Source organism: Nannospalax galili, unplaced genomic scaffold (assembly GCF_000622305.1).
Source record: "Nannospalax galili isolate Female #2095 unplaced genomic scaffold, S.galili_v1.0 scaffold715, whole genome shotgun sequence".
Lineage (NCBI taxonomy): Eukaryota > Metazoa > Chordata > Mammalia > Rodentia > Spalacidae > Nannospalax > Nannospalax galili.
Genome location: NW_008335660.1, coordinates 84551 through 96476, shown reverse-complemented (window position 1 = coordinate 96476; position 11926 = coordinate 84551). Strand labels below are relative to the sequence as shown.

At 42.8% G+C, this 11926-nt stretch overlaps 1 pseudogene; it reads right to left on the bottom strand.

Annotated features, from left to right (window-relative positions):
• Window positions 1–3863: 3863 nt before the first annotated feature.
• Window positions 3864–4112, bottom strand: LOC108490688 (annotated as a pseudogene).
• Between the last annotated feature and the right edge of the window lie 7814 nt (window positions 4113–11926).

Genomic DNA, 11926 nt, shown 5'->3' with positions numbered 1-11926 from the left:
TTATTTTGATATATCACAGTGAAAGATTTATCGTCCTCTTTTTTTTTTTTTTTTTTTTTTTTTCCAAAAAAAAAAAAAAAAAAAAAAAAAAACCCTGCTCTGAACAAACAGCATGAATCTATGGGCATTAACATAGTTATCTAGACAGCAATTTTATGGACACATCATATACATTTAGCAGTAGAACAGCAGTAACTACTAGGGCCTATGACCTCCCCAGCCAGAGGCTTTTTGTCTGGGTTTACAGTACCAAATAAGGATTATCTCCCAGAGTGGACCTCAAATTCAGCGAGTAGTTGGTTACTGCCATAAAAGACTTTCCACTATTTCACCAGTGGTACATTTTGCTTGACCAGTAGATAGTATTACATGTAGCATCTACAACTGCTAGGACTATGAGAATGAGCTAGTAAATAAGAAGCTCCCAGCTCAGTTTGAGCTTAATTTCTGTATGTTCCAAGACTAGAGCATTCATATTTTTAAGAACTTACCTCACCCTTTTCAAAGTCCTCTAAGTTAGACCCTTCCCCTATGTACAACTCTTCTTAGATTCAGAAATGTAGTGCATGTTCTCATAACACTGGGCAAAGATGCAAAGCCATCACAGACTACCCTTATAAGTTCAGGCCCAGAAATAAACTCAGTTTCAGAATTGCCACTCACATTAACCCAGGGGATTGGGTGTGTCTTAAAATAATTGCACAGGATAAAATGACAACCAGAAACTGTTTGAATCCTGCCTTACCAAATCTTATCCACATGTCCAACTGCAGTCAAGCTACAAGGTCTACCATCATGGGTTCATCTGTCCACCCTAGAAGTTTAAGCTGTCTGCCTCAGTGAGCTTCTTAGAGATCTCTGTTTCCTCTTCCAACCAGACCCAAGAGTACTTTTCTTCCATCCTGGATTCTATGACATACTTGTACATGTTCTTCCTTTATATCCCCCTGACATCCTATATAACTCAATCCACTTCAGGAATCCATATGAGCCTCTTTCTCCAAGAAGACCTCTTAAAATATTCTTAGACCAGGTTCAACACTTACTGAGTTATTACCCATGTTGTTAATCTGTTCACATGACTTGCCCTACCTAGTGGCAGGCCAATCCTGAAAACACAGCTGGGTTCCTATGAAGATTCTAAAGTTTCTTCTTGTTATCCTGATTACTCTTGTCACACTTCATACCTATTATTATTATTATTATTTTTGGTGTTTTTGAGACAGGGTCTCCCTGTAGCCCCAGCTTGTCCTGGAACTCACTATGTAGACCAGGCTGGCCTTGAATTCACAGACATCTGCCTGCCTCTGCCTCCCGAGTGCTGGGACTAAAGGCGTGCACCACCACGCCCGGCCATAAAATTATTTTTAAAAAAGAAAGATCAAGGATGGTAGACAAGGTGAGGGGGAGATGGAGGAAAAACAAGTCTGTAAGACAAAATTACAAAAATAAGATGTAGTACAATATTTTATAACAGAAAGGTGATGAAAACACTACATGTTAACATACATGGTTTGATAGACAACTGGGACTGGGGGTCAACAGGGAAAACAAGGCAGAGGCCAAAGGGTTAAACCAAGAGCCTCTTAATAGACTGCTGAACAGATTGGATCTGTTGCTTTAGCCTAGGGTACATAGTGAGCTCCATGCCAGCTGCTGGAGCTACACCTCAAGATCCTGCTTCAAAAACACCACAGAGGTACAGGGGTAAACTCCAAACTGTAGTTAGAGACACCGACACACCTCTATCACTGACAGATGAAATAGGCAGTATTTGGATGACGGTATTTGGAATGGAAAGCTCATCATTTAACTGAATTTAATTCATCTTTTATATTTCAACTAACGATAGCAAACTATACATTCTTCCCAAGATGCATGAAATAGTCACCAAGATAAACCACCCTGGGAGTCATAAATATAAAACACACAGACACACACAGACACACACACATACACGTTTACTCTGAGACCCTTCTTAGGAGCTGCTCTTAGGTTTAGCATCAAATCACAGGAAGCATGTGGAGTCCTGAAAGAGGAGAAAAGACTGAAGAACAAAGGGAATTTCTTGAACACCATTGTGCAGCAATACTACTAAATGAGGATATGCACACATTTAAAGCCATTTGGGGGAATTTTAAAACCATATTACTGCCAGGTATGGTGGCACACACCTTTAATTGGGAGGCAGACACAGGCAGATCTGGGTGAGCTCAAGTCCAGCCTGGTCTACATAGTAAGTTCCAGGCCAGCTGGGGCTTCAGGGAGACCCCGTCTCAAAAAGACCAAAAACAAAAATCTGTATTAGCTGTTTTTCATAGCAGCATTTAGTCACATCACTTATAATAGCATTTTTTGAAAAAGATATTTAAGATCCATTGATATTTGGGATTTCTTTTAAAATTCAGAGTAGGAGAACTAGTTAAGAATTCAAATAATATGGCTATGTTGCCACTAAACTAAAAAATTACAGGCATCAATTCTATAAATTACAAATATGCATATAGTTAAACTCAATTGTTCACATTTTGTTTTTGTCTTTGTTTGAGACAGGGACTCCCTGACCTGGAACTCAACCATGTAGATCAGTCTGGCTTTGATCTCACAGAGATCCACCTGCCTCTGCCTTCCACGTACTGGGATTAAAGGTGTGCCACCATACCCAGTTATATTATTGTTCACATTTTTAAAAAGCATTCTTACTTCTTTAAAGTTAGGTTTATAAATGGTTCTTTGTATTTATTTACAGGGACAGGGTTTCTTGTACCTCAGGCTGGTCTCAAACTTGCTACACAGCCAAGGATGACCTTGAACTTCCGAGAGATCTTCCTTCCTCTACTTTTCTAGTACCAGGGGTTCCACTAAATTTTCTCTTCTTCCAGCTCTCTGTTTGACCAGCCCTCACTCTCTGGGGGTCTCGTGCTCCTGAGCGGGTGGACAAACTGGCATAACAAATTTTTATCTTGGGTTTCACATGGTTTATATGATAGGGAAGGAGGACTCACAAAGAGACAGCGTCATTCCAGCCCTGCCCACAGTCTCCTTTAGCTTGGGTGCCGAGGTCTCACCCCACAATCTGTGGATGCCCTTTCTCACTTCCAGGCCTGCACACTTCCTTTTTCCCTTCCAATCCCAATGCCACTAGCTTTGCCAGCAGCTAGGCTCCACCCTTCTTCTCAGGGTGCCCTGCGAGCGTCCCTCACTCAGGCTTTTCGGAGTAATGAGTGGTTTCCTGGGGCCTATGCCACAATGGCTGCTTTGAGTAGTGCTGGGGATCAAAACCAGGGTTTTATGCATGCTAGGCAAGCACTCTACCACCTGAGCTATATCCCCAGCCTTCAATGTTTCTTGAATGTCTACTGTGGATGTGATACATTCAGTACAACTTCTTGAAGCTGGGTGATGATGTATGTGACTAACCAATTCTGAGTCTGGTTCTCTGTGAAAAATCAAATGACAGCACAAAACAGTTACAGTCATGGCCAGCATAATCCATACCTTAGGACACTGCTTCCGCGTTCTCACCATACTACCTCCTGGTTTTCACTTTCACTTTCATATTCCTTTCTCTGAAGATATAAAAAGTTCACCAAAATTCTGAAAGCCAGAATTTGTATAAAACTGAATGAGAAAGTCCAGCATCATGGCGCACACCTTTAATCCCAGCACTTGGGAGGCAGAGGCCAGTGGATCTTTGTGAGTTCAGTGCCAGCCTGGTCTACATAGCCAGTTCCAGGCTAGCTGGGGCAACAGGGAGACCCTGTCTCAAAAAGACCAAGAAACAAAAACAACAACAACCAAAAAACTGAATGAGAGCTTTGACCTTTGCTATTATAAGGCCCCTTTTATCACAGATATGTTCTTCATTCTGGGTCAAGGCCAGATAAAACAGGAAGAACAAGATTCCCAGTCGCAGAGTCTTGAGTTAGGAAGTATCCAGATGAATGTGCATAAGCTTGCTGCAAAGCTGCCTTTCCTTGGGCCGCAAGGAATGCTGCTCAGCATGATTTGGGAAGTCCTTATTAAGAGAGGGTCTGGATGATTTGTTGAAGATTGGTTCTACATAAACAATTTTCTTTGTCCAGTTCTGCGAAGATTGCAACTCTACTTTTGTTTTCCTAAAGGATTTGCTGCAAATATTCCTATTCTGTTTCAATTATATTCAGTGATCTCTGATAAGTATTTCACAATCATCCAAATGTGAGGGCACCCAGGAGGCCCTGCTGTCAGGTCGCAGCTGTCCAGGAGGCTATGACCATTCTCCACGAAAGAGTTCTTGATTCTTAACATTTTTTTAGGAGGAGGTGGGGAAGAGGGAGGGAATGCCTCATCACGTGACCTAGGTTAACTGCCAGGCACCTCGGAGAATGTCACCTCTGAAACGTCCCACGCAATTCCAACCGCACCTCCAGTCCGCTGCCTTTTCAGAGCATGCGGAAGGCGGGAGGCAGGCAACCCAGTCAATTGGGTGGGGCGAATGTCCGTCTGCCTTTGCCCGCCCACACCGGGAGGCTGAGTCTCTGGCCAAGCCAAAGCCGAACCGCTTGGTGCAGATGGAGGGGGCGTGGCTCGGGGCTTGTATAACTGTAGTAATTCAACTGTGAACCTAGAAACTTACACCCACTTGTGAAAGAGATGTATCCTTGCTCTGGAGTGTGTTACTGAATATGTTAAAGCTGTAATGAAATGCTTCTTCTAATCATGTATTTAAAACTTTTTAAAAAAAAGTGATTACCTGCAAAGACACTTTCAGGGTGGGGCCTGATGACTGCACCTCACACAAGGACAGGGTCGGGTAGATCATCAGACCCTCACCTGAGATTCCAGGCACTCTTTCCTCTACAACATACCCCCTTCCATCACCAGAGATAGCCTATGCTGTCCCACCTGCATAGGGTCCTAGGAGGTACTAGAATATTCTGGATGTAAAGGACTAGCTGAAAGGGAGACTCCATCTATGAGGAATTCACCATCCATGTTGGGTTGGGACTCTCATCAATGCAACTGTTCTGGTTTTACTCACTGGTAATACCTAAAGTGACCCCCTCATCCATACTCCTATAAGTAAACTCAGTAAACTCATTGGTTCACCAAGCTAAAAAAAATCCTAAAGATAAAGAGTTTCTTGAAGTACTTTCTGACCATCTTATTGAATTTGTTTGGGAAAGGAATGCCATTAACTTCATATTTCAGCAGATTGTTTGTTAATTCAAACAAAATTTAATGTGTATGAGTGTTTTGCCTGCATGTATGCTGGTACACTCACATCACACAATGGCTGCAGAAGCCAGAAGAGGGCATCAGATCCCATAGAATTGAAGTTACAGATGGTTGTTAGCCACCATGTGGGTGTTGGGAACTGAACCCAGGTCCTCTACAAAGTAGCCAATGCTCTTTACTGCTGAGTCATCTCTCCAGCCCCATCACTCTTTTTTTTTTTTTTTTTTTGACAGGATCTTATGTACTTTAGGCTGACTTCAAGTTGCTGTCTAACTGAGGACAGCCTTGACGTTCTGGTCCTCTTGCCTCTAATTCCCAAGTACTAGGATTATAGGCATGTGCTACCGCACCCAGTTTTCTGTAGTGCTGAGGATAGAACCCAGGGCCTCATTCATGATGGGTGAGCATTCCCAGCCCAGCATTTCTTTTCTGTTTGCTATCTAAAGGGAAAATAATCTTATAAGAGGCTTTTTGCATGGTTGCCTGTTCACTGAACTTGTTGACATCTTTCTCTACTCTGCCCAGCTTAGGCAGCAACCCCATTGAAATGAAAGAAGCAAATTCTTTTCTCTCCATAGTTGACATAGTGCTCCAGCTGTGTGTCTCTGATTCCATTTTATTTAGTGGGCAGAGGCAGAGGCTGCTTTTCATGACTGCTTATTGTTTTTTTTTTTTTTTTTTTAATTTTCAATCCAGAACTGGAGTTACGAACAGTTGTTAACACGAGGCACGTATGTATGCTTCCGTGTGCATGTGGAGGACAGAGGGTAATTTTGTGGAATCTGTTTTCTCCTTCCACCTTTATATGGTTTCTAGGAACCCAACTGAGGTTGTCAGGCTTATGCGACAAGTGCCTTTACCCCCTGAGCCATCTTGCCAGCCCTAAACCCTAAGATATCTGTTAACTAGGGTTGGTCTTGAATCTCAAATGCCTCTATGTCCTGATTTCTGGAATTACAGATCTGTCATCATGACAGATAAAGAAAATTTATGCCTATATAGTATGATTTTAGGTGGGCCTAGCTCATTATTCTAAATGTATTTTGGAAGTACAAACTAATGCTCACCAGTCAGTAATATAAGGCCTTGGTATAACCTTCTATAGTGCTTTATGAAATAAGTCACTAAAGATTATCATTGTTAATCATGGGACCTTACAGGTAATTCCTTGTTACTAGAAGACATCATGATGCACTTTTTAAATGTCATGCATTTCCCTTCCACAAAACAAATATTATACCTCCAAACCTTTTACTAGGTCATGGAGCTGTGTACATCAGTGTTCATGTATCAGTTAGAAAAAAAAGTTGATGATGTCGCAGGCATTGTGGACAGTCTTACCACCAAAGAAAAGATAATCAGATAAAGAAGATGGATGGAAAGCTCCTTCATTAAAAAAAATTTTTTTTGGTCTTTTTGAGATAGGGTCTCCCTGTAGCCCCAGCTGTCCTGGCACTCACTATGTAGACTCAGGCTGGCCCAGAACTCACAGAGATCTGCCTGCCTCTGCCTCCCAAATGCTGGGATTAAAGGTGTGTGCCACCACACCTGGCTTATTTATTTTTATTTTATGAGTGTATTGCTTGTGTATATATGAGTGCACCCATGTCATGCAATGCCCACAGAGGTCAGAGAGAGCATTGGATTCCCCTGGAAATACAGTTACAGATGGTCATTAGCTGCCATGTGGGTGCTGGGAATTGAACCCAGGTCCTCTGCAAGAGAAGTCAGTGCCCTTAACTGCTGAGCTGTTGCTCCAGCCCCTGGAAATCTTCTTAAGGAAGGAGAAAAGTGTACTGTGTTAAAGTTCTTTCCCAGGAACTATCCTATTTACATTAATTAATTAATTACTAATTTATTAAGACAGGGTCTCATTTATCCCCAGCTGGCCTTAAAGTCTCTGTGTAGCTGAAGGTGACCTTGAAATTATATGTTGTGCAATGTATAATTTGTAAATTTGAAAAAAAAATGTATTTGCCCTTTTGGTTTTGGTTTTTGCTTTGGGGGGGGGTCTTTTTGAGACAGGGTCTCCCTGTAGCCCCAGCTGTCCTGGAACTCACAATGTAGACCAGGCTGGCCTTGAACTGACAGAGAGACCTGCCTGCCTCTGCCTCCCGAGTGCTGGGATTAAAGATGTGCACCACCACGCCCAGCAGTTTTTGCTTTTCAAATATATATTTTACTGAATTTTTGTGCATTTCATACAATATATCTTAATAATATTTAGACTCTCTGCCCTAACTGCACCCCCTTCCATAGCCTGCCCACAGGAATTCATGCATTCTGTCATATATGTTAAGACCTATAGAGTTAAGTTTGTGTACTCAGATGTCCCTTGGTGTGAGTTCATCCACTAGAGCCTGTTCACTCCCTTAAGGAAGATAAACTCTCCCTCACCCAGCAGTGATCAGCTGCCAGTAGTTCCTCAGCTGACATTGGGGCCTCCTGCCCATTTCCCCATTTTATGATGGCTTTTGTCTGATTGAGTTTGCATGGTCTTGTGCATGCTATCACCATTGCTGTGAATTCATATGATCAAGTTCCCAGAAACCTGAGAGATTCTTATGTCTTTATAGTCATGTACCACCCTTGGTTCTTACAGTCTTTCTGCCCCCTTTTCCAGAATGGTCCCTGAGACCTTGGTGGGTTTACCTATACCTACCCTATAGGTTTAATATAAGAGTTCTATCCAGGGACACACACTCTGCAGTCTCTTATTCACTATTCTTTGGCCAGTTGTGACCTCTGTTCATCACGCTCTGTTGCATAAGGAAGCTTCGCTAGTGGGAGTTGTGAGATGCAGTAGTATTTTCTCTACCCCCTATTTCTACTATATTCCTTGAGCCTTAGGTATAGAAGTTTCATTGTAGATATGTCACTTAGGGCTGGGCATCTCACAGACACTTATTCTCTGTGTGTGACCAGTTGTGGAACTCGGAAATAGTCTCTTTGATGAGCAGTGACTGGTACACTTAAGTCTCTAAATATAAGGATACATATTTGGCATATAAGAAGAAATTACATTTGTCTAGGGATGTGACAGACACAGGGTTTTCTCTAGGATCTATGGCCTTTCCAGCCATGTGTATTTGACTTTGTTTACAGTGCCACACATGAGTTCCCTCTCATTGAACAGTCTTTAAATTCAATTAGATAGCTGTTGATTACCCCCAAGATAAAAGTGCCACTACTGTTTGCTGTGCCAATCATTGATATGGTTATTGGTTATTGTGGTTATTGATGTGGTTATTGGGCTTTAAAGCTGGGGTTGGACAATTGATCCATTTCCTCCCTTTACAGCTTGACTAATGTCCTTTGAAACTATGAGAGCTAGTATTCAGGGAGGAGGCTTCCAGGTCAGTTCCAACTCCAGTGCTCTAAGTCCTGTGTCCAAAGTATATCCTGCCTTCAGCAATATGGCCTTACCTTCGAGTTCTGGGGCAATGGTCTATGTTATTTTGGGAGTCTCTTGGATTACCCTGACCAACAACTCAAAGGGAGGTTTCTCCTGTCTGGCTGGCATTGTCATACACACGTGTATTTTTGGTCTTTTTGAGACAGGGTCTCCTTGTAGCCCCAGCTGTCCTGGAACTCACTATGTAGACCAGGCTGGCCTTGAACTCACAGAGATCCGCCTGCCTCTGCCTCCCGAGTGCTGGGACTAAAGGTGTGTGCCACCACGCCCGGCTTGTATGTGTATCTTTCAGTAGGCTTTTGAACTAATACATTTCTCTGATTTTTTACACCACCTAAGCATCATTTATCATCTCTCTCTCCCTATCTAAACCTCCTCCCTCTCTCCCCAGTTAAAGTACCCCCATTTCCCCCTTGATAATACCTGTCTCCTATTATCCGCCCCCTCAGCTCCTTCCCCGTTAGCCATATGGTTCCTTGTATGTCCTTCCCTCTTCCCTTCCCAGTTCAACATTCCCTTCCCTCTCCTCCCCTTGGTAACATGTCTTCTGCTGTTCACCTCTCTCTGGCTTTTCCCTTCCTTTACCTCCATGGTTTCTTTCCATTTTCCTCGCTATTGTGGTTATACCAGGATGTATACTCACATATAAGGATTTGATGCTAAGATCCACAAATGAGAGAGAACATATGTCACTTGTTTTTCTGAGTCTGTGTTACTTCATTTAGTATAACAAGACAGGGTCCCCCTGTAGCCCCAGCTGTCCTGGAACTCACTATGTAGACCAGGCTGGCCTTGAACTCACAGAGATCTGCCTGCCTCTGCCTCCCAAGTGCTGGGATTAAAGGCATGCGCCACCACGCCCGGCTTTAAAATGTGTTTTTTAAAGTGTAATTGGGAGGAGAGTGGACCAAGACTGATGAGCCTCATGTGTAAGCTTGGTGAGAAAGCTAGTAAGATGCTGATCAACCTTTCCACAAGATCGAGGGTACCAAGCAGTGTGCAGACAATACTTAAGACTTCTTTTAGTGATACTGGAAGTGAAAGCTGAGGGATGAAGAGAGGAATGATGTTCCAAGAGTACAGTGGTTACTCATGAGGCCCTCTCTGCTTTAGGGGGAATGCCTCTGTCCATCTGGTGATGGTGTCAACTACATAGTAGATATTTGATTCCCTTGTATGAGTCATGTGAGTGGAATCTGTCTGCCAGTCTTCCCTTGCCAAAGTTCCCTTTCACTGCATGGGCTATAAAAGGTATTCTGAGGGTCCCCCCCACTGACCCGAGAATTGGCCTGACAACAGATAGGGGAAGCTCTGAAAATGGGCCGCACAATCTAGGGAAATTCCCATGCCTGTGAATAAAAGCTCAGTTAAAATTTGGGGGGATCTGGACCCCAAGACATGTATTGTGGTATCATTTGTTGAGAATGTTCCTTTGGGAGGATTCAGGAAGCAATAGCCTGTTTTCTGGAGTTTGTAACCATCCTACTTCGGTAGGTATATGGCCCAGATCTAAAGCCTTTTAAGTTTCAGAGGGAATATATTGTGAATATTGAAAGTGCGATCAGAACTTAGGCAGCTTAAAGTAGAAGCTGAATTCCTTGTTTAGTTTTTTGATGGGCTCGAGAAATGCTGAAATGGTCTCCTTTCATAAGGTTTATAAATTGCAATCTGGTTTAAAAGCCCATTGCCTACAAGTAGGGCCCGAATCTCAGAGCTTATTAATCTTGGATAGCATGTGTAGTGAGGAGGCTTTCTTTCCTTTCATATGAGTGCATGGGCATGGGTTATGAAGAAAGAATAGGGAAAATCTCTGTAAATGTTTGTCCTGAATGGGATTTTGCGGGAGGCTGAGGTTCTCCAACCACCTCCACACATAAGGAAGAGAGAAAGTTCTACTTCCAGTGGGCCTCCAAGTTGCAGTATTGCCGTGGATGGCCCTAGAGGAGGCTTTTGCCCTGTAGCTTTGGGTCCAAAATGTCCTAGTTGGCCACAGTGATAGCATGAGAGGTTTATTTGTCCTGAAGCCAGGTTAACTCTTTTACAATGAACGCAGTGCCTTCTAGAAGGAGGTCTTGAGTGTTTGGAGACGTGTATAAAATGGGAAATTGCTGAAGTTGTCACGAGCCTGTAATTTTCCTTCATCTTCAGTGCTTTTTCCCTCTCTAGCTCTTTAATACCTCCTCTTCATTATCAAGGGCTTAAAAGCCATGTCCATTAAACCAGGGAGCGATCTCTTCTGATTCTTTGAAGTGTTTGTCTAATATCTCTAAAGGCTTGGCTTGTAAATTATACATCTAGGATGAATTCTCTGTATTGACCCACCCAGTCCAGACTAATATACATGGGCATGTTTCAGCTAGTTGTGTTTGAAAAAGAGTGCTCAGAATGGCATGGTAAGTCTTTAATCCCAGCATTCAGGAGGCAGAGGCAGAGAATATCTGTGAGATCCAGGCCATCCTGGTCTACATAGTGAATTCTTCTAGGCCAGCTAGGGCTGCAAGGAGACTCTGTCAAAAATAAATAAATAAAAGGTTCTCAGAAACTCCCTGTGTCTTCTTCCATAAGTTTTTATAATTAATGAGTTTGATAGTAGCATTTTCAACTTGTCAGAGAAGAATGACCATGTAGTCATTCTACAGACCTGATTGCTCTTCTTACCACTGTCTCCTACATAAGTGGCCTGATAATACTTGTTGGGTTTCATATCATGAGCCACATGCAAGGAAGCCTGGCCTACCTGCTTAACTGGTATCAGCATAGGACTCATCATCCCAGCACATGGTAAAGACCAGATAAAGGACCTCTCCTCATGCATACAACAGATGGTTAGGATGATATATGACTGTCTTTTCTATGTTAGGTCAGACACCATAGTGAACCCACTGGATTTCTTAAGGTAGAGAATCATGGCCACATGGCCCTCATTTGCATTCATTTTGGAACCAGTCTGACATGAGGATTGGGACATGCACTCTGATAGTGCCAAGGTCCCCAGTAAGCACTTTGTGAAGGGTGAATGGGAAGGGATGGCATTTAGTAGTTTTCTGAGTTATTTTTATGAAGTTCTTGAGTGAGTGTGAGTGTGAGGGGGCAACTATTAGAGACAGCTTGACACGTGGAGGAGAAGGAAAGGAGATGAGGTGTAGAAAGGGGGGTGATAACAGAGTTATCAGGTGTAGAAGAGGCTTGTGGCATACATATAGGCAGGCAAGGTTGGTTATATCCTTGAATATGCCCAAAGGAAGAACTGTCAAGGATGTCATCTGGAGCATGGTTTAAGAAAGATGATCT